This window comes from Schistocerca serialis, chromosome 4 (genome assembly GCF_023864345.2).
Source record: "Schistocerca serialis cubense isolate TAMUIC-IGC-003099 chromosome 4, iqSchSeri2.2, whole genome shotgun sequence".
NCBI classification, from domain to species: Eukaryota; Metazoa; Arthropoda; class Insecta; order Orthoptera; family Acrididae; genus Schistocerca; species Schistocerca serialis.
In genome coordinates this window covers 139,436,691-139,455,791 of record NC_064641.1, presented here as the reverse complement: position 1 = coordinate 139,455,791, position 19,101 = coordinate 139,436,691, and the positions used below count along the sequence as shown (strand labels likewise).

Here is a 19,101-nt window from a genome sequence, read left to right as displayed (position 1 = left end):
CAACCACCAGCCTGTAGCCATAGGCCATTAATGACAGATTTTGGCCGGCAGGAGTGGCCGAGCGGTTCTAGACACTACAGTCTGGAACCGCGAGACCGCTACGGTCGCAGGTTCGAATCCTGCCTCAGGCATGAATGTCTGTGATGTCCTTAGGTTGGTTAGGTTTAAGTAGTTCTAAGTTCTAGAACTTAGAAGTTCTGAAGGTGGCAGGGGTAAAATGCAGGGAGCGAAAGGCTATTTACAATTTGTACAGAAACCAGATGGCAGTTATAAGAGTTGAGGGACATGAAAGGGAAGCAGTGGTTGGGAAGGGGGTGAGACAGGGTTGTAGCCTCTCCCCGATGTTATTCAATCTGTATATTGAGCAAGCAGTAAAGGAAACAAAAGAAAAGTTCGGAGTAGGTATTAAGATCCATGGAGAAGAAATAAAAACTTTGAGGTTTGCCGATAACATTGTAATTCTGTTAGAGACAGCAAAGGACTTGGAAGAGCAATTGAACGGAGTGGACAGTGTCTTGAAAGGAGGGTATAAGATGAACATCAACAAAAGCAAAACGAGGATAATGGAATGTAGTCGAATTAAGTCGGGTTATGCTGAGGGAATTAGATTAGGAAATGAGACACTTAAAGTAGTAAAGGAGTTTTGCTATTTGGGGAGCAAAATAACTGATGATGGTCGAAGTAGAGAGGATATAAATTGTAGACTGACAATGGCAAGGAAAGCGTTGCTGAAGAAGAGAAATTTGTTAACATCGAGTATTGATTTAAGTGTCAGGAAGTCGTTTCTCAAAGTATTTGTATGGAGTGTAGCCATGTATGGAAGTGAAATGTGGACGATAAATAGCTTAGAGAAGAAGAGAATAGAAGCTTTCGAAATGTGGTGCTACAGAAGAATGCTGAAGATTAGATGGGTTGATCACATAACTAATGAGGAGGTATTGAATAGAATTGGGAGAAGAGGAGCTTGTGGCACAACTTGATTAGAAGAAGGGATCGGTTGGTAGGACATGTTCTGAGGCATCAAGGGATCACCAATTTAATATTGGAGGGTAGCGAGAAGGGTAAAAATCGTAGAGGGAGACGAAGAGATGAATACACTAAGCAGATTCAGAAGGATATAGACTGCAGTAGTACTGGGAGATGAAGCTTGCACAGGATGGAGTCGCATGGAAGAAGAAGAACAAGAAAATGTAATTTACAAACTGAAAATTGCTTCTGGCGAATACTGAAAAACATTGGGTGACCAGTACTGTATGACAAATATCCTGTAGGACCTAATCATATTGTACGTTCTTTTATGTAAATTATCAAGAAATGTCAGTTTGATGTTGTTCATAGGTAATCAAAACATAGCAGTGAAATTAATCACTTACTTTAAAATGGAGTACCACAGGCCTCAAATTATCTTATGTGCAATAAAAGCTACAGCAATCACCATCAAGTACTCACGGCAGACAAAGCACTGAGCAGAGGAAGAAGATATTCAACTCCAGTGCACATGGTTATACAAGCTTGCTACTGCTTACTGTACACATCTATTATATGGGTGGAGAAAGGGAAATCACAAAAGAGGCCAGTACTGTAAGTTGGTCAATACTGCACAACTCTTCTCTAGTGCACATCTACACCACAAAACTTGTTGCCTCATCCCAGGGCTTTTGGCTCCAATGCTGCCTCCCCTGGCACACACCTTGTGTTCTGCTGGGCTTCCTAGAGCATTGCCCGTGTGTTCCACCTACCACACATCAAGAGCAAACGTTCAGCAGTGCACTGTCTGAAATGATACAATGTGCCACATTCTTAGGACTCCCAGCCAATCAGTTCACCACAAACACACCATTTGGCTCTGGCTCTTCTACAGGCAGGAGAAGCAGCGATTGATGAACCGCTACAATAGGATATAGCACACCTTTCAGACAGCTCCTGGGCTTCACCCATCGCACTAGTTTCAAAAGAGGATGGGGGTCGTTAACAAAGAGAAATCTCAGTTCCAGAGAACCAAAGAGACTTTCTTGGACACATGCAGTGGCATCAAACCCGCATCTGAATGAATGGAGCTCATCCGACAGTTGACACTTTACGACATTATGAGTGGCTTGGTCAAGTTACTTTATATGATCATAGTGAGGTTGAAGAGTTGGCAGATTGTTACATATGATTGGGCCAGAAAATTGGTGTATGTTGTGGCAAAGGTGTGGTGGACACAAGGAGGCAAACGACCAGCCATTGAGCGGCCACAGGGTGTTCCCAGGTACTAGCTTGGCTCAAAGGGTCTGTGTGAGTGAGTAATGGAAGCCATCATAGACTAACAGTGGAACATTAGGCTGAAAATACTATGTGTTCACATAAACTATTTAAATTATTTGCAGTTGAGCTACAGAAAATCCAAAGACTCTTCGAGATTGACAGAAATCCTAGTCTCCAACAAATTTATCACCACAGTTGTACAATTTAGGGTTTTAAAACTATTTACAAACAAATTAAGGACACATATGGCACACCAATGGAAAGCCATTGACATCAGTTACATGGTGAGACAGCTTGGTGATGCAATGATTGTAGATGCAATGATTGTACATATAAACTATTAAACAAAGTATTACATATTGTTTTGAAACATTGGCCAAACAGAATTCTCCATATGTACACAAATAATTAGTAGCTCTTTGTTCCATTTGCAATAAGTAACATGCAATAATTACAGAAATAGTGCAAATAGACTTTCTTATAGTTATTAATGTTAACCATGTTTGGTTTGACCAGAATGATACTGTGATGGTATGCAGAAGTTAGACATGCATTTGACTTGAGCTGTAGTCTCACCTTAGTACAAATGTAATTTCTATAATTTTTCATTATATATATATATATATATATATATATATATATATATATATATATATATATATATAAAACAGAGAATGGAAAATGTAAATATTATGATACTGTGGTGTAGGGAAGCAAGTGTGCCGTATGCAATAGTGTGTCGTGTGACAAAGGCTTAGAGCGATTCTTGGGGCTCTTTGGCTGATGTTAAATCACTGAGGCATTTCACTCATTGGTAAGATTTTGGATGGTCAGAGGCACTTTTGGGTGGTCAAAGGCCAGCACTACAGCCACCATATTCCAGTTGTTAAGTGCAGCCCACATACCTTGAGCATTTTGCTTAATGGGTAAACAGTGATGGCCTCCTCACATAAGCACCAAGTGAAGTTGGTCCTTCATGATGCTGGCACTACATGTGCCACGAATCCAGTTATCCCATAAGATGAGCACTCTTCTGCCAACATGTCACCAGCCCCGCCTTGACCTGATGACCGGCAATCATCACCCTTGATATCCATTACTTTGATCCTGAGGATATCAGTGTCAAACCTGTTGAGGATGACCTATCAGTAGACACATGCTGTGACACCTCTGACACATTCACTGCACTGATCATTCGCTGTCTCACCTGTCACATGTTGACTACACAGCAATTTACTCATGTCTGTCAGCAGGTGGTGTGGTCACCATCACTGCACACACACAGGATTCATGTGAGCTGTTACCTCATACTACACCACTGATTCTACCTTCAGCATCATCTGAGGCACTGCCTCTGCCAACAAGCCCTGTGTGTGCCCAGTGTATCCTGCTTTGGCCACTCAGTGATGCCCTGCTCACTTGGCACCATATCATCTCTACATCTGCCAGGCACCAGAAGCCAAGAAACAATCCAGCCGTGTCCTGCACCATAGGCACCCAAACTGCACATGGTTCCCACAACCAATGACACTTACCAATTATCACTTCCCACAATCCTCTGCACTACAGGGTGAGGCAGGAAGGGAGAGGTCCTCTGGCCTACATGGGGTCACTAGTGCCAGAGGTACTGCTAGCTAGAGAGTTTTTACAGCAGTGTAGAGTATCTGTGACCAATGAAAGCAACACATTTTGGTTTAGGACCTGATGTATTGTGCTCTGTGTTAATACAGGCATACTACACTATATTACATTGTCTATGTTCATGGTACATATACTTATACCAATTAGGGAAATCTACCACAGCCTTATATATTTATATAGAATTTTATCTGGAAGTTAGAGTTCAAAGCTGGTGGGAGCTGGAATATGTAATGTACAATAATATAACCAAAAACGTGTACGAGGGGCGTTTGAAAAGTCCTTGCAAAAATAAAAACGACTTACGTGTTTGGGGTAAACCTTTTGTATTTTTTGACATAGTCTCCTTTTAGACTTATACACTTCATCCAATGCTGTTCTAATTTATTGATCCCTTCGAAATAATAGGAATTGTCCAAGTCTGCAAAATAGGTATTAGTTGCTACAATCACCTCCTCGTTTGAATAAAATCTTTGTCCTGCCCTCAAATTGGGGAATAAATAGTAGTCCGAGGCAGCCAAGTCTGGAGAATAGGGGGGATGTGAAATGAGTTGGAATCCTATTTCCATTAATTTTGTGACCACAACTACTGAGGTGTGTGCTGGTGCATTATTGTGATGGAAGACTTTTTTGCAGTCCAACCGCCGGCATTTTTCTTGCAGCTTGGTTTTCAGACAGTCCAATAACGATGAATAATATGCACCTGTAATAGTTTTACCCTTTTCCAGATAGTCGTTAAGGATTATCCCTTGCAAATCCCAAAAGACAGTCGCCATAACCTTTCTGGCCGAAGGAATGGTCTTTGCCTTTTTGGTGCAGATTCTCCCTTGGTAACCCTTTGTTTAGATTGTTGTTTGGTCTCAGGAGGATAGTAATGTATCCATGTTTCATCCACAGTGACGAAACGATGCTTAAAGTCCTGTGGGTTCTTCCTGAACAGCTGCAAACCATCCTTGCAACACTTCACACGATTCTGTTTTTGGTCAAGCGTGAGCAATCGCAGAACCCATCTTGCGGATACCTTTCTCATGTCCAAATGTTTATGGAAAATATTATGTACCCATTCATCTGAGATGTCCACAGCACTAGCAATCTCACACACCTGAACTCTTCTGTCATCCGTCACCATATCATGGATTTTATAAATGATTTCTGGATTTGTAACCTCCACAGGGTGTCTAGAATGTTCAGCATCACTTGTGCCCATAAGGCCACTCCGAAAATTTTGAAAACACTTATAAACTGTTCTAATCATAGGTGCAGAGTCACTGTAATGTTTATCAAGCTTCTCTTTAGTCTCCTGAGACATTTTGCCTTTCATAAAGTAATGTTTAATCACCACACAAAATTCTTATTCGTCCATTTTTGGACAATTGCTTGACTTCCTTGATTCACACAAATGCCAAACACAAAGAAATAGGTCAATATGGCTGAAATGATCTTTTGGAGAGGGTGGATAACAATGTGCGGCTGTTTGCTGATGATGGTGTGGTGTACGGGAAGGTGTCGTCGTTGAGTGACTGTAGGAGGATACAAGATGACTTGGACAGGATTTGTGATTGGTGTAAGGAATGGCAGCTAACTCTAAATATAGATAAATGCAAATTAATGCAGATGAATAGGAAAAAGAATCCTGTAATGTTTGAATACTCCATTAGTAGTGTAGCGTTTGACACGGTCACGTCAATTAAATATTTGGGCGTAACATTGCAGAGCGATATGAAGTGGGACAAGCATGTAATGGCAGTTGTGGGGAAGGTGGATAGTCATCTTCGGTTCATTGGTAGAATTTTGGGAAGATGTGGTTCATCTGTAAAGGAGACTGCTTATAAAACACTAATACGACCTATTCTTTAGTACTGCTCGAGCGTTTGGGATCCCTATCAGGTCGGATTGAGGGAGGACATAGAAGTAATTCAGAGGCGGGCAGCTAGATTTGTTACTGGTAGGTTTGATCATCACACGAGTGTTACGGAAATGCTTCAGGAACTCGGGTGGGAGTCTCTAGAGGAAAGGAGGCGTTCTTTTCATGAATTGCTACTGAGGAAATTTAGAGAACCAGCATTTGAGGCTGACTGCAGTACAATTTTACTGCTGCCAACCAACATTTCGCAGAAAGACCACAAATATAAGATAAGAGAGATTAGGGCTCGTACAGAGGCATATAGGCAGTCATTTTTCCCTCGTTCTGTTTGGGAGTGGAACAGGGAGAGAAGATGCTAGTTGTGGTATGAGAGACCCTCCGCCACGTACCGTATGGTGGATTGCGGAGTATGTATGTGGATGTAGATGTAAAAACTTGGTGTGTGTTCTTTCCAAAGATGCCACTAACTAAACATGACCTCTATATGCACCGGTGGTGCCATCTATCGGACTTTGCACGGACTTTTCAAACGCCCCTCACAAGTGGTCTAGATGGTATTATTCAAATAGTAAATTCTTTAATAATAATAAAATTATATTACAAAGTTTTATTTCCAATTACTGACTAGATATAGGACACTAGGATTTTACATATACAATGTCAACATGTTGTCCACATCAGGGTATTTACACATTATGTGTACATGCAACCACACATCACACTTATTTCACATAATTTTCAATAAATATTGTAAAAATTGAAAATATCATCACACAGAAAATACACAAATTAATTTAAAAATGATATTTTCATTTCCAAACTCATCAATAAGATTCAAAGTACACATATATATCAATGAAAGCTCCATGCTCTTACTCGAAGTTCCACTGCACTCCGAAAGAATAATTTTATTGATGAAAATGTAAGATAGGTTACAATGCTTTTACATTACTACTTCATTATTTTATCACCAGTTACAAATTTCTTGTCATTGCCAGAATTGGATACACTGCTGTTTTAATTTATATAAATTACTAGCCAATTTTACTTAAGACACATTGTATCTAACATTCGTTAAGTCTAACACATATTATAAAAGGAAATATGAACTGTTATCTTACCATATTCAGTGACAAGATTGATACAAGAACGAAGTTGTAACCAAGTAGCCACAACTTAGCTGATGGAAGATGAGTCAAGAAGTATGGAATCACAGACACAATAATAGCTTCTGCAGCTAAAAAAGAAGGAAAAAACAGTGCTTACATTATAAATCTCATACAAGTCGAAGAGAGCTCCAATTTTCACTACACCTTTGCTATTGACTGTATTAGTGTGTTGTGGACACATAAAAAGAAATATTTGTAAATGCCTTAATAGTTAATGATCACAAATATTTCTTTATTCAATTACCGGTTTTGATCATTTTTCTCATCTTCAGATTGATCTAAATACAGAAATGTACATATGTTTTAAAAATTGTATGTAATGGTATGATATCAACTGTAATAAACAGTGTTGTCACATATATAGCCTGGTAAGATAGCACAACATATCTGCATTATGAATACAGCAGAGAAAGCAATTAAAAAACATTTAGCCAGAACTGGTACTGTCACATGGTTTAAATTGTGATGAAATAGTAACCACACATGTCCTGTAATGTTAGGCCATCACTTGTGTACTGTGGTTACAACACGTGTACAGACAGCTGAGTTGGCTTGGCTGCTAGATGTCACTGACTAAACAGACAATGAAATGGCATAATACGAAGTTTAAAATGTATTTCTAGACTACATCTGCTTACAACTAAACTGAGCACATAAAATGCAGTTAAAAGGGAGCTAGAGTAATAACATGAGTCAAACAGGAAATACTGATTTAAATTCTGCAGGGCAGCTGCAAATAAATGTAAAGTTAACTGACAAACAAATATATAAAATGCAGTTAAAAGGGAGCTAGAGTTACATCATGAGTAAAAGGGGACATATTCTTTGAACTCCTGAAGGGTAGCCGCAAGTAGACCCTAAATGTAGGTGCCATATGCAGTACGGAAAAGTAAGGCAGCAGCTTGTCAAATGACAAAAAAGTTGAAGGCACAGAGGGCATACCAAAAACAGATCTGAGGAACTGCTGGTGGTACAGGGCCTAGAGCTAATGAAAATGGACAAACTGAGGAATAAAATAAATAAAAGCTTCAAAACTAAACAAAAGTATGATGATGAGCTATCATTAAAATTATGAAAGGTAGTACCCAGACGTATCCCGCCCAGCTAGCCACATGGTCTAACATGCTGCTTCCCAAGCGGGAAGGCGTGCTGATCCCCGGCACGAATCCGCCTGGCGGATTAGTGTCAAGGTCCGATGTGCCGACCAGCCTGTGGATGGTTTTGGTGAATGTTGGTTGGTTCCCATATTTCTGCCTCAGTTACACTATGTCGGCAATTGCTGCGCAAACACTGTCTTCACGTACGCATACACCATAATTACTCTACCATGCAAACATTTGGGGTTACACTCGTCTGGTATGAGACGTTCCCGTGGGGGGGTGGGAGGGGGAGGGGGGTGTCCAATGTCGACCGAACCACACAATAACCCTGGGTTCAGTGTGGGGCGACAGTGGGGTGGATGGACTGCTGTGGCCTGCCATTGGGTTATGAACCACTGAAGCCTCTCCATCGTTTCTAGGTCCTCGGTTCAATACACACACAAACACACACACACACACACACATACACACACACAGAAGTAATGTGTAACATGTGCAATACACAATCAGACGAACTGAAAGCAGCATATCAAAACACAATATAAAGGCTGCAGGCACAACTCACTCAGTGAAACCGAAGCAAGAAAAATATGGGAGGCAGGCGGAGCAGAAGAGGTCTACTAGAATAAAAAAAAACCACAACAGCTTGTCATACAACTAAAAATAGGCATTGGGCGCAAATTAACTTTGTTTATTAAGAAGTTTAGGGGGTGACATTTCTTATTCCCATAAATCCCTTAATGATTCAATAGACATCCCTTAGGGGCAGTGTGTACAACCTGCATATTATGGTCTATGTTAGCAGTACTTTGTTTTGGCGAAGGCAACTTTTGTCCAAAAGAAGCTCTCTTTTGCGCATGTGCGTGCTCCTTGAACCTTATGCTAAAATTCCTGTACTTTGTGATGAAAACGACATTCAGAGATTTACGTCGTGTAATTTTGACCGTGGATTTCGATTATATAAGCTCAAATAAACCCATTTTGCTTCCTAATCTTAACGAAAGTAAACATGTCTGAATTTGGCAACAAACACCAAAGAACACACAACACAAAAATTTCCGTAAAAAAATTGTAAATAATTACGGAAACGGCCGTAATTTTGTTGAGTTGCTTCTGAAAGAGATAAATAAACCTACACTTGATAATAAAAATGCCATACTAAGACGTTTTATTCAATGTAATCACAGTTTTACGTAGTTGACAGCTGTCAAAATCAAATATTCTGCCAGTTGCGTGCCTTGCACCAATAGCGAGCGAATAGTTTGGTAGGCACCCGGATTTACTGGCGGACGCTGTAATTTACGCGAACACGTACATACGCCAAATAAATAAATAAATACACCTGACAAAATGCTACGCGCATGTGCGAAAACACACAACGCTCTAAAAGAATACGTAAATCACATGCATTAACAGCTATTAAAAATAAATGAATAAGATAGAGAAAGTAAGTAGCAGTAACTACTATTAATGCTGGGTTAACAACGTGAACATAACTAGCAAACAAGCCTCATTCTAATTACATTTATTTCCAAAGAAAGCAAATACTGAGAAGCGTTTGTCACAAAATTGGAAATAATTACAATCGAATCTATATGAAACACTTTAAGTCCTACCAGCTAGAGCGTTTGGCGTTGCATCTTACATGTGCTGTGGTCGTTGCGTTGTGACGTCAGAGGAGATCCGGTTATTCTGGAGGCGTATTTATTGTATTTCAGTCGGTAATGAGATTGCAATGGGTACATGCTCTTGCTTGGTATAACCTGCTCCAGACAGCAATATTATCCTCCGTTGCAATTTTTAATCACAGGCTTTCGGGCGTCGTTGTTGCTGTATGAAATTCAAGTTCGTATGTGTGCGATTACGACACACACGATTCTGTTAACAAAGTCCCGTACACTGTTTTGAAACAATAAAAAATTCAATGCCACCCACTGATCGCGAGATTACAGTCCGTGCGGGAAAGTGTCCTTAAATAACATGGTTTGGTAAAATGACGTACCTCTGGTTTCTTGCTGCTGCCATCATAGGCAGCACTTTGTGACACATGGTTATGGTCTATTGTTGGCGACACTGCTACACTACAAATGGCAAGGCCTTTTGTTTAGACGGTTGTGCGTTACGTGAAGAACGCGTTTGCAGTGGGCTTTAGACGTTTCGATAGTTGTCGTTTGAGTAATAATACACTCCTGGAAATTGAAATAAGAACACCGTGAATTCATTGTCCCAGGAAGGGGAAACTTTATTGACAAATTCCTGGGGTCAGATACATCACATGATCACACTGATAGAACCACAGGCACATAGACACAGGCAACAGAGCATGCACAATGTCGGCACTAGTACAGTGTATATCCACCTTTCGCAGCAATGCAGGCTGCTATTCTCCCATGGAGACGATCGTAGAGATGCTGGATGTAGTCCTGTGGAACGGCTTGCCATGCCATTTCCACCTGGCGCCTCAGTTGGACCAGCGTTCGTGCTGGACGTGCAGACCACGTGAGACGACGCTTCATCCAGTCCCAAACATGCTCAATGGGGGACAGATCCGGAGATCTTGCTGGCCAGGGTAGTTGACATACACCTTCTAGAGCACGTTGGGTGGCACGGGATACATGCGGACGTGCATTGTCCTGTTGGAACAGCGAGTTCCCTTGCCGGTCTAGGAATGGTAGAACGATGGGTTCGATGACGGTTTGGATGTACCGTGCACTATTCAGTGTCCCCTCGACGATCACCAGTGGTGTACGGCCAGTGTAGGAGATCGCTCCCCACACCATGATGCCGGGTGTTGGCCCTGTGTGCCTCGGTCGTATGCAGTCCTGATTGTGGCGCTCACCTGCACGGCGCCAAACACGCATACGACCATCATTGGCACCAAGGCAGAAGCGACACTCATCGCTGAAGACGACACGTCTCCATTCGTCCCTCCATTCACGCCTGTCGCGACACCACTGGAGGCGGGCTGCACGATGTTGGGGCGTGAGCGGAAGACGGCCTAACGGTGTGCGGGACCGTAGCCCAGCTTCATGGAGACGGTTGCGAATGGTCCTCCCCGATACCCCAGGAGCAACAGTGTCCCTAATTTGCTGGGAAGTGGCGGTGCGGTCCCCTGCGGCACTGCGTAGGATCCTACGGTCTTGGCGTGCATCCGTGCGTCGCTGCGGTCCGGTCCCAGGTCGACGGGCACGTGCACCTTCCGCCGACCACTGGCGACAACATCGATGTACTGTGGAGACCTCACGCCCCACGTGTTGAGCAATTCGGCGGTACGTCCACCCGGCCTCCCGCATGCCCACTATACGCCCTCGCTCAAAGTCCGTCAACTGCACATACGGTTCACGTCCACGCTGTCGTGGCATGCTACCAGTGTTAAAGACTGCGATGGAGCTCCGTATGCCACGGCAAAGTGGCTGACACTGACAGCGGCGGTGCACAAATGCTGCGCAGCTAGCGCCATTCGACGGCCAACACCGCGGTTCCTGGTGTGTCCGCTGTGCCGTGCGTGTGATCATTGCTTGTACAGCCCTCTCGCAGTGTCCGGAGCAAGTATGGTGGGCTGACACACCGGTGTCAATGTGTTCTTTTTTCCATTTCCAGGAGTGTAGTTTTTTCGCATAAGATGAGTAAACACTTCCTTTGCAAACATCTTAAGGATGTTTCTGGGTGTGTAGGTACACGTATTTATTGGCAGTGCCATGGTACACGAAATGCAGCAGCAGCGGCTAAAATTACATACGATACCTACCTATGTTAGTTTATGCCTCCTATCGTTTCTTTCGTTTCTGGTTATGGTAATCCAACATGCAGTTCATTACTATTACCAGTGGCGCCTCGCGAGTAGGAGTTCTGGGTGTTTACGAATTTTTATATTCAGAAATTAATAGCATCTTCTGTGTAACCGTTTTCTTATCAACAAGTTTATACAACTACAGCCACTGTCAATAATAATAACAACAGTAATAATAAAAATTATAATAAAATGCATAACTTATCTGGCAAAAGAAATAATTGTTTTTGTCTAATTTTTGTTGTTTTGTACATAATTAAGTGAAGTTTAGGGGAATAACGAAATAATGTGTAGGCTTTTGCAACTCTCCGTTTCGCATTTTTGTGTAAGAGGGAGTTTTCGTGCTTTTCCAGGATTTTGGAAAAATGTACAAGGTCCCTAACAGGTGTATTAGTTCACGAAATTACTTCCACGCTGAAAATCAGATTTCTTGCGCTAGAGCCACACAACAACTTGTGCTAACTGTATACTTCCTTGTTAATGTTCGCTTGTGGTCACGCTTATTTGATTTCTTCACTCTCTCAATCAAAGGAGCTGTTCTCAGATGCCCTATTTCCTTTGTGGCTAACTTTCCTGGTAATTTACTTTTCCGTTCCCAAAATGAGATTTTCAAGCTGCAGCGGAGTGTTTACTAATATAAAGCTTCCTGGCAGATTAAAGCTGTGTACCAGGCCGAGACTCGAACTTGGGACCTTTGACTTCTGCAGCAAGCTCATTTTTTTAAAATCGGGATAGTGGACCGTTTGGGCCCCGGGGGGAGGGGGGGGGGGGGGGGGGGCAAAGTGCACCTACCAAAGCACGACTCATGAGCTGTTTTCACAGCTTTACTTTTCTGTTAGTGTTTAAAATAGAGTCAGCATAGTTCATCTTTACACTGCCCACGAATGCTAATTCCAGCACAGTAAACAATCAACTCCAAACACAAAGTGCTGTTTTCGGAAATGATTAAACGCAAGTAGTAATGTCTACTAATATGGTCACTTGACTAGAATACAAATTAGGCACTGAACCATAAGGGCCTAAAGCACACTGCCGTCGATCCCACATTTAAATGACTATAAGAGAAATCAGTGATACAGCTTTTTGTGAATTTTCATACATACAATTTGGACCTACAGCACAGATATACCTTACTCACAATAAGGCGACAGATTTCAGAAGCATGAATAACAGGTACAATCGACAGTTACGTGCTTTAGGCACTTACGATTGTCAGTCTCTGAAATGGATTACTGTATCATAAAATTCGTAACTTAAGATTCTATAAGTCATTCAGAAACCTATAAAATAGGTTTACTATGAGTACAACTTTAATATATACCGATGTCTGATCCAATAGTGGGTAAATTAGCATATCTGAGGAGTGTGCTATCATTTAGCAGGATTTATGCTGAGTGATCGGGGATAAAAGTATACCGTAGTGCGCTTCTACATGGTGGCCCTGACGTAAACTTCTAGTGAGTGCTAAGGGCTAGCTGTGCACATCGTGAACCGTGCACATTGTTTATCAAATCTGTACGTATTTGGCCTGTAAGGCACTTACACCACGTGAGTTATGCATGCGCAAAAGCTCCTTAAAATGTGCACAACTGAAGGTGAGCTCGATACCCTGATGCCAACTTTCACAGGGTCCAGAGGAGCAGTAACATGGTAGATTTAAGTACTGAATCTGTCAGACTGCAGCATCTATGTTATATTTAACAGCATTCAAAGAAAAATTACCAGTAAATGCGAAAGGTGTGGAAAGTTAGGGTGGCAGCCGCCACTGACTCTTCCTATTGCTGCTACTATTATTATTGTTGTTGTTCTTATTTCAGTAACAACGGTTGGAATTTATAACAGAATCAGTGATCGCCAGTCATATGATTCAGAGAGCATGCAGAAGGTTATCGATGCTGTTAATAACAGGCAAATGGGCTGGGAGCATCCTTCAAAAATGTTCAGCATTCCTCAAGCTTAAGAAGAAAGGTACAAGGCAAGAATAAGCAATTTGTAGGAGATAATAAAGGCTTAGATCGATTCCAGAAAACTCTTCCAACAGAGCTAGAAACTGAACTAGTACACAATATTAAAGACATAGAGTCCAGGCTATTTAGACTTATATTGAACAGTGTAAAGAAACTGGCATTTGAGTTAACCAAGAGGAATGAAATGGCAATTAATTCAGCAAGGAGACGTTGATGGCAAGTAACTGCCTCCATAATTTAGCTAAACAAACAATAAGTATTTAATTGGTTACCTACAATTACTTTTAATACAGCAAACTGATATTTATATTGTAAAGTTACTTACAAATAAAGATTTTGATTCTTTGATGATTTAAGGTAAAAAAAAATATTTGAATGGATTCAGAAAAGAAAGCCAAGTTTTTCTCTAAAGCAGCCACAATCGACATCTGCTGCTACGGTTTTTCTCTTTGTGGCTGGTGACTCAACCCACAAATATTTCTATGTACTGATTTATGCCAAATTCAATAATATCATAAAGTTGTCATTACCACCACATTGCACACGCTATAACTGAGGGATCGTTCCTGGAAAAAGAAAATGAAGGAAATGAAACTGTAGGCCTAATTGCTAAAGCAAACCTACAAGCAGAACACTCCTGTTGCACTTGCGCCTCAAATTTCATCAACTAGACCTACATTACATTCTAATACTGCAACATCTCCTCAATCAGAACCTTCATTTATTAGGGCAATTGGCATATCTCCATTTCCTTCTGGATCTCAGGCTAGGCTCGTTTCTAACAAATGGAAACAGGGGAGTTCACAAGTTCTGACGAGCAGTCTGTATGTTTCAAAGGTAAAAGCCAAATTCATACAGAAAAGAGTGTTGGAATGCAGACATGCAGCTGAACACGCTAAGAAGATACTTTATTTAGATTTGCCTACTGGAGATGAGGAACATAAGAAGTTTTGTATCAATGATGATCTTGTTCCTTGTTTCTACCATAATGACTTATTTAGTCATTCTAAACCAAATGAGACATAGATCAGGTGTGTTATGTGTTCAGTATGGGCTCTCAGTGAATGTGCTGGGGATTCACTTACGTCAAAGATCTTTACATGTGATATTTGCAAATAAAAGTGAAAAACTATAGAAGACATAAGGATATGTCATTTTACCCAACGATTGCCATGACATGGGATTGTGTATGCTTTCTGGAAATATGTTGCAATAATGATATAATGTATGATATAATTTGTTTTCATGAATCACTGTATAATTAATGGTTCTTAAGGTTAACTTGCAAAAAATAAAGCTTATAATTCGAAAAATATGCCTACAGTTGATTTTTTCCTTACGGTACGTCATTTTAGGAAATCTTGCCAAACACTACAGGACATGTGTGGTTACTATTTGACAATGATTTTAATCCATTTGACAATACCATTTGTGGCTACCTTATTTAGTTGCTTTAGTTGCACATGGCAGTTCATTAAGCTGCACAAATTCAAAGTACATTATTAAAGCAAATGTGTTACTTGCAAAAACATTTTGGTTCTCACAACGAAAATCACAGTCCCTTCGCACAAGAATTGTCACTGCTGTTTACTTTACTCCATGAAACTCACAGTACTTATGCAGTCAAACATTTTGTTGCATAACATTCACGCTGAAGTTTAGTTTAAGTTGTGATCAGAAAATAAAAATGCAGCCATGAACTTTCGTGTAGTTCTGTCTATTACACAATAAAATCTGCGAATGTGGCACGACACTGCACACCTTCGACTATCTTCACTGTCTGACTGCCATTATCGATATCGCACTAGCATCACAGTTCATACAACAGTGCTGCGTACTACATTAGGTTTTACACACCACATTACGCATGAGCATTACAAACGAAATGAAATGTATTGAAACTTTTGCATCCTCAGTTAAAAGAGACTTTTGGAGCAATACCGATAAAGTAAAACATTGCAACATTTCATATTACAGTATAAAATTAAAAAAAATATTCTAGACGATCAAAGATATATGCACAGAGCAAAATGAAATAGAAGGATTGAAAGACGAAAAAGAAAAAAAAAAATTATCTCTCATTATCAACAATATGTTTATGCTGATAGTCCAAGGTAAAAATTCTCACAATATTTGAATTGTATTCTGCAGATGCCTGAATGTACTCTTCTGCATATGACACATACTTTTATGTACAGATACCCTTCAGAAGCTAAAATAATATTTTCCTTTTGACTTATGTTACAACTCTAGCTCCCTTTTAACTGCATTTTATCTATTTAATTTAGCTGTAAGCAGACATAGTCTAGAATTACATTTCAAACTCTGTATTGCACTGTTGCAAACTCTATTCAGCCAGTGACATCTACTGGTCATACTCCCTCAGCTGTTTATACCAGTGTTGTAAGCACAGTACACAAGTGATGGCCAAACACTATAGGACATGTGTGATTACTATTTGATAATGATTTTAATCCATCTGACAATACCATTTGTGACTACCTTTCTTAGTTGCTTTTTCTGCTGACTTCATGAATGCCAGTATGTTGTGCTAACTTACCAGGATATACACTCCTGGAAATTGAAATAAGAACACCGTGAATTCATTGTCCCAGGAAGGGGAAACTTTATTGACACATTCCTGGGGTCAGATACATCACATGATCACACTGACAGAACCACAGGCACATTGACAAAGGCAACAGAGCATGCACAATGTCGGCACTAGTACAGCGTATATCCACCTTTCGCAGCAATGCAGGCTGCTATTCTCCCATGGAGACGATCGTAGAGATGCTGGATGTAGTCCTGTGGAACGGCTTGCCATGCCATTTCCACCTGGCGCCTCAGTTGGACCAGCGTTCGTGCTGGACGTGCAGACCGCGTGAGACGACGCTTCATCCAGTCCCAAACATGCTCAATGGGGGACAGATCCGGAGATCTTGCTGGCCAGGGTAGTTGACTTACACCTTCTAGAGCACGTTGGGTGGCACGGGATACATGCGGACGTGCATTGTCCTGTTGGAACAGCAAGTTCCCTTGCCGGTCTAGGAATGGTATAACGATGGGTTCGATGACGGTTTGGATGTACCGTGCACTATTCAGTGTCCCCTCGACGATCACCAGTGGTGTATGGCCAGTGTAGGAGATCGCTCCCCACACCATGATGCCGGGTGTTGGCCCTGTGTGCCTCGGTCGTATGCAGTCCTGATTGTGGCGCTCACCTGCACGGCGCCAAACACGCATACGACCATCATTGGCACCAAGGCAGAAGCGACTCTCATCGCTGAAGACGACACGTCTCCATTCGTCCCCCCATTCACGCCCGTCGCGACACCACTGGAGGCGGGCTGCACGATGTTGGGGCGTGAGCGGAAGACGGCCTAACGGTGTGCGGGACCGTAGCCCAGCTTCATGGAGACGGTTGCGAATGCTCCTCGCCGATACCCCAGGAGCAACAGTGTCCCTAATTTGCTGAGAAGTGGCGGTGCGGTCCCCTACGGCACTTCGTAGGATCCTACGGTCTTGGCGTGCATCCGTGCGTCGCTGCGGTCCGGTCCCAGGTCGACGGGCACGTGCACCTTCCGCCGACCACTGGCGACAACATCGATGTACTGTGGAGACCTCACGCCCCACGTGTTGACCAATTCGGCGGTACGTCCACCCGGCCTCCCGCATGCTCACTATACGCCCTCGCTCAAAGTCCGTCAACTGCACATATGGTTCACGTCCACGGTGTCGCGGCATGCTACCAGTGTTAAAGACTGCGATGGACTCCGTATGCCACGGCAAACTGGCTGACACTGACGGCGGCGGTGCACAAATGCTGCGCAGCTAGCGCCATTCGACGGCCAACACCGCGGTTCCTGGTGTGTCCGCTGTGCCGTGCGTGTGATCATTGCTTGTACAGCCCTCTCGCAGTGTCCGGAGCAAGTATGGTGGGTCTGACACACCGGTGTCAATGTGTTCTTTTTTCCATTTCCAGGAGTGTATTTGTTACAACACAGCTTATTACAGTTGATAGCTTACAATTATGTACATTTTTAAAACATATGCACATTCCTGTATTTAGAGTAATCTGAAGATGAGCAAAACGACCAAAAAATTGCGATTAGCGACTCTTGTGCTATTTACAAACATTTCATAACATTGGGTCATGGCATCTCCACAGTGACTATGCCACCACTCATCAAGACACACGAAAAGGCGCCTTACGCCTTCAGTGTACTGATTGAAATATGTTAGCACCATATAGAACACATTGGATTACTGTGGTCTGTTTCACATTGCTGACAACCTCAGTGACCTAACAGTCATGACACAATAGTTGTGTGGTGAAGTATTGGGTTTACTATGTGTGTGAATGGGTTTGATTAATAGCAGTAGCTTGTACTCATATCTAAATGCACTGTTGAATGAGATACCATCACAGAAGTTTGATAAATAACATAAATGCGTTTTCTTGTACTCACTGCATTGTATTACAACATCCTTAATTAATTTAATGTTTCTTAATACACGTAAGATGACTGCCTCTAACGTGAATTCGTGGACCAATATTACTTGCATGTCAAAATTTCTAGCCTAACACCTGATCATTAGAGTGCGTAAGGTATCACTTGCCCCATAGCTGCACAGATGGCAAGGTAGGGGAGCGGGCAATAGTAGTGGTGGGGGCTCTCTTGCCGATGCCACAGCAGAATAGGGGAGCTGCTGTTCTACAATTTTAGCCCTCACACAAATGCCTATCTCACAGAACTTTTAAACTACAGTAATTGAGTCTACAAATGATGGTATTAACAGGTCATGCCAGATGACCAATAATTCAACAAGTCATACATTTATTATTAAAAGTGCAATGGACTACAAGATTACTCTGCAATTGTAAACCTTTTTCTTTATTCCTCTAGTTGCCATGTTGAAATTAACTTCTTGCAGAAAAACGGAATGGCTTTTACACAATTTCACCTCACTAACATGCTAATGCTGCTGCAATTACGACAGAATCCTGAAACAGTCTATTATTAAACAAACAACTGAGGACAAATCATGTTAATACCTTTCACTAGCCGAATGAGTCCCATGTGTATATGAGTTGTCAGTACTGGAAGACACACAATAAAACATCCCCCCTCTCATATCCTCTTGCCCTACGGTGGCCGTGCTACTTACTTTCTGCCCCTGAGGCCAGTGGTCAACTTTGCTTAGCTCATGTCTGAATTCACCAAAGTTAATCAATATTAAACTCATCTTAAGATATTAGAGTCTCAGTAGGTACTTTAGTTTGTTACTGAGCAGAAAAACTGCAATGTCAAGTATCTCTTAA

General features: G+C 41.8%; 1 protein-coding gene across 1 annotated transcript in view; it reads right to left on the bottom strand.

Moving 5' to 3' along the window:
• Positions 1-15,515, bottom strand: part of LOC126474326 (sodium-dependent nutrient amino acid transporter 1-like) — a 188,682-nt gene extending 173,167 nt beyond the window's left edge. The window contains exons 1-3 of the mRNA XM_050101793.1: positions 15,320-15,515; positions 6,871-6,986; positions 3,783-3,911 (exon numbers count right to left, since the gene is read on the bottom strand). The gene's annotated coding sequence lies outside the window, so the exon portion shown is untranslated. The remainder of the gene's footprint in view (positions 1-3,782; positions 3,912-6,870; positions 6,987-15,319) is intronic.
• Positions 15,516-19,101: the final 3,586 nt, after the last annotated feature.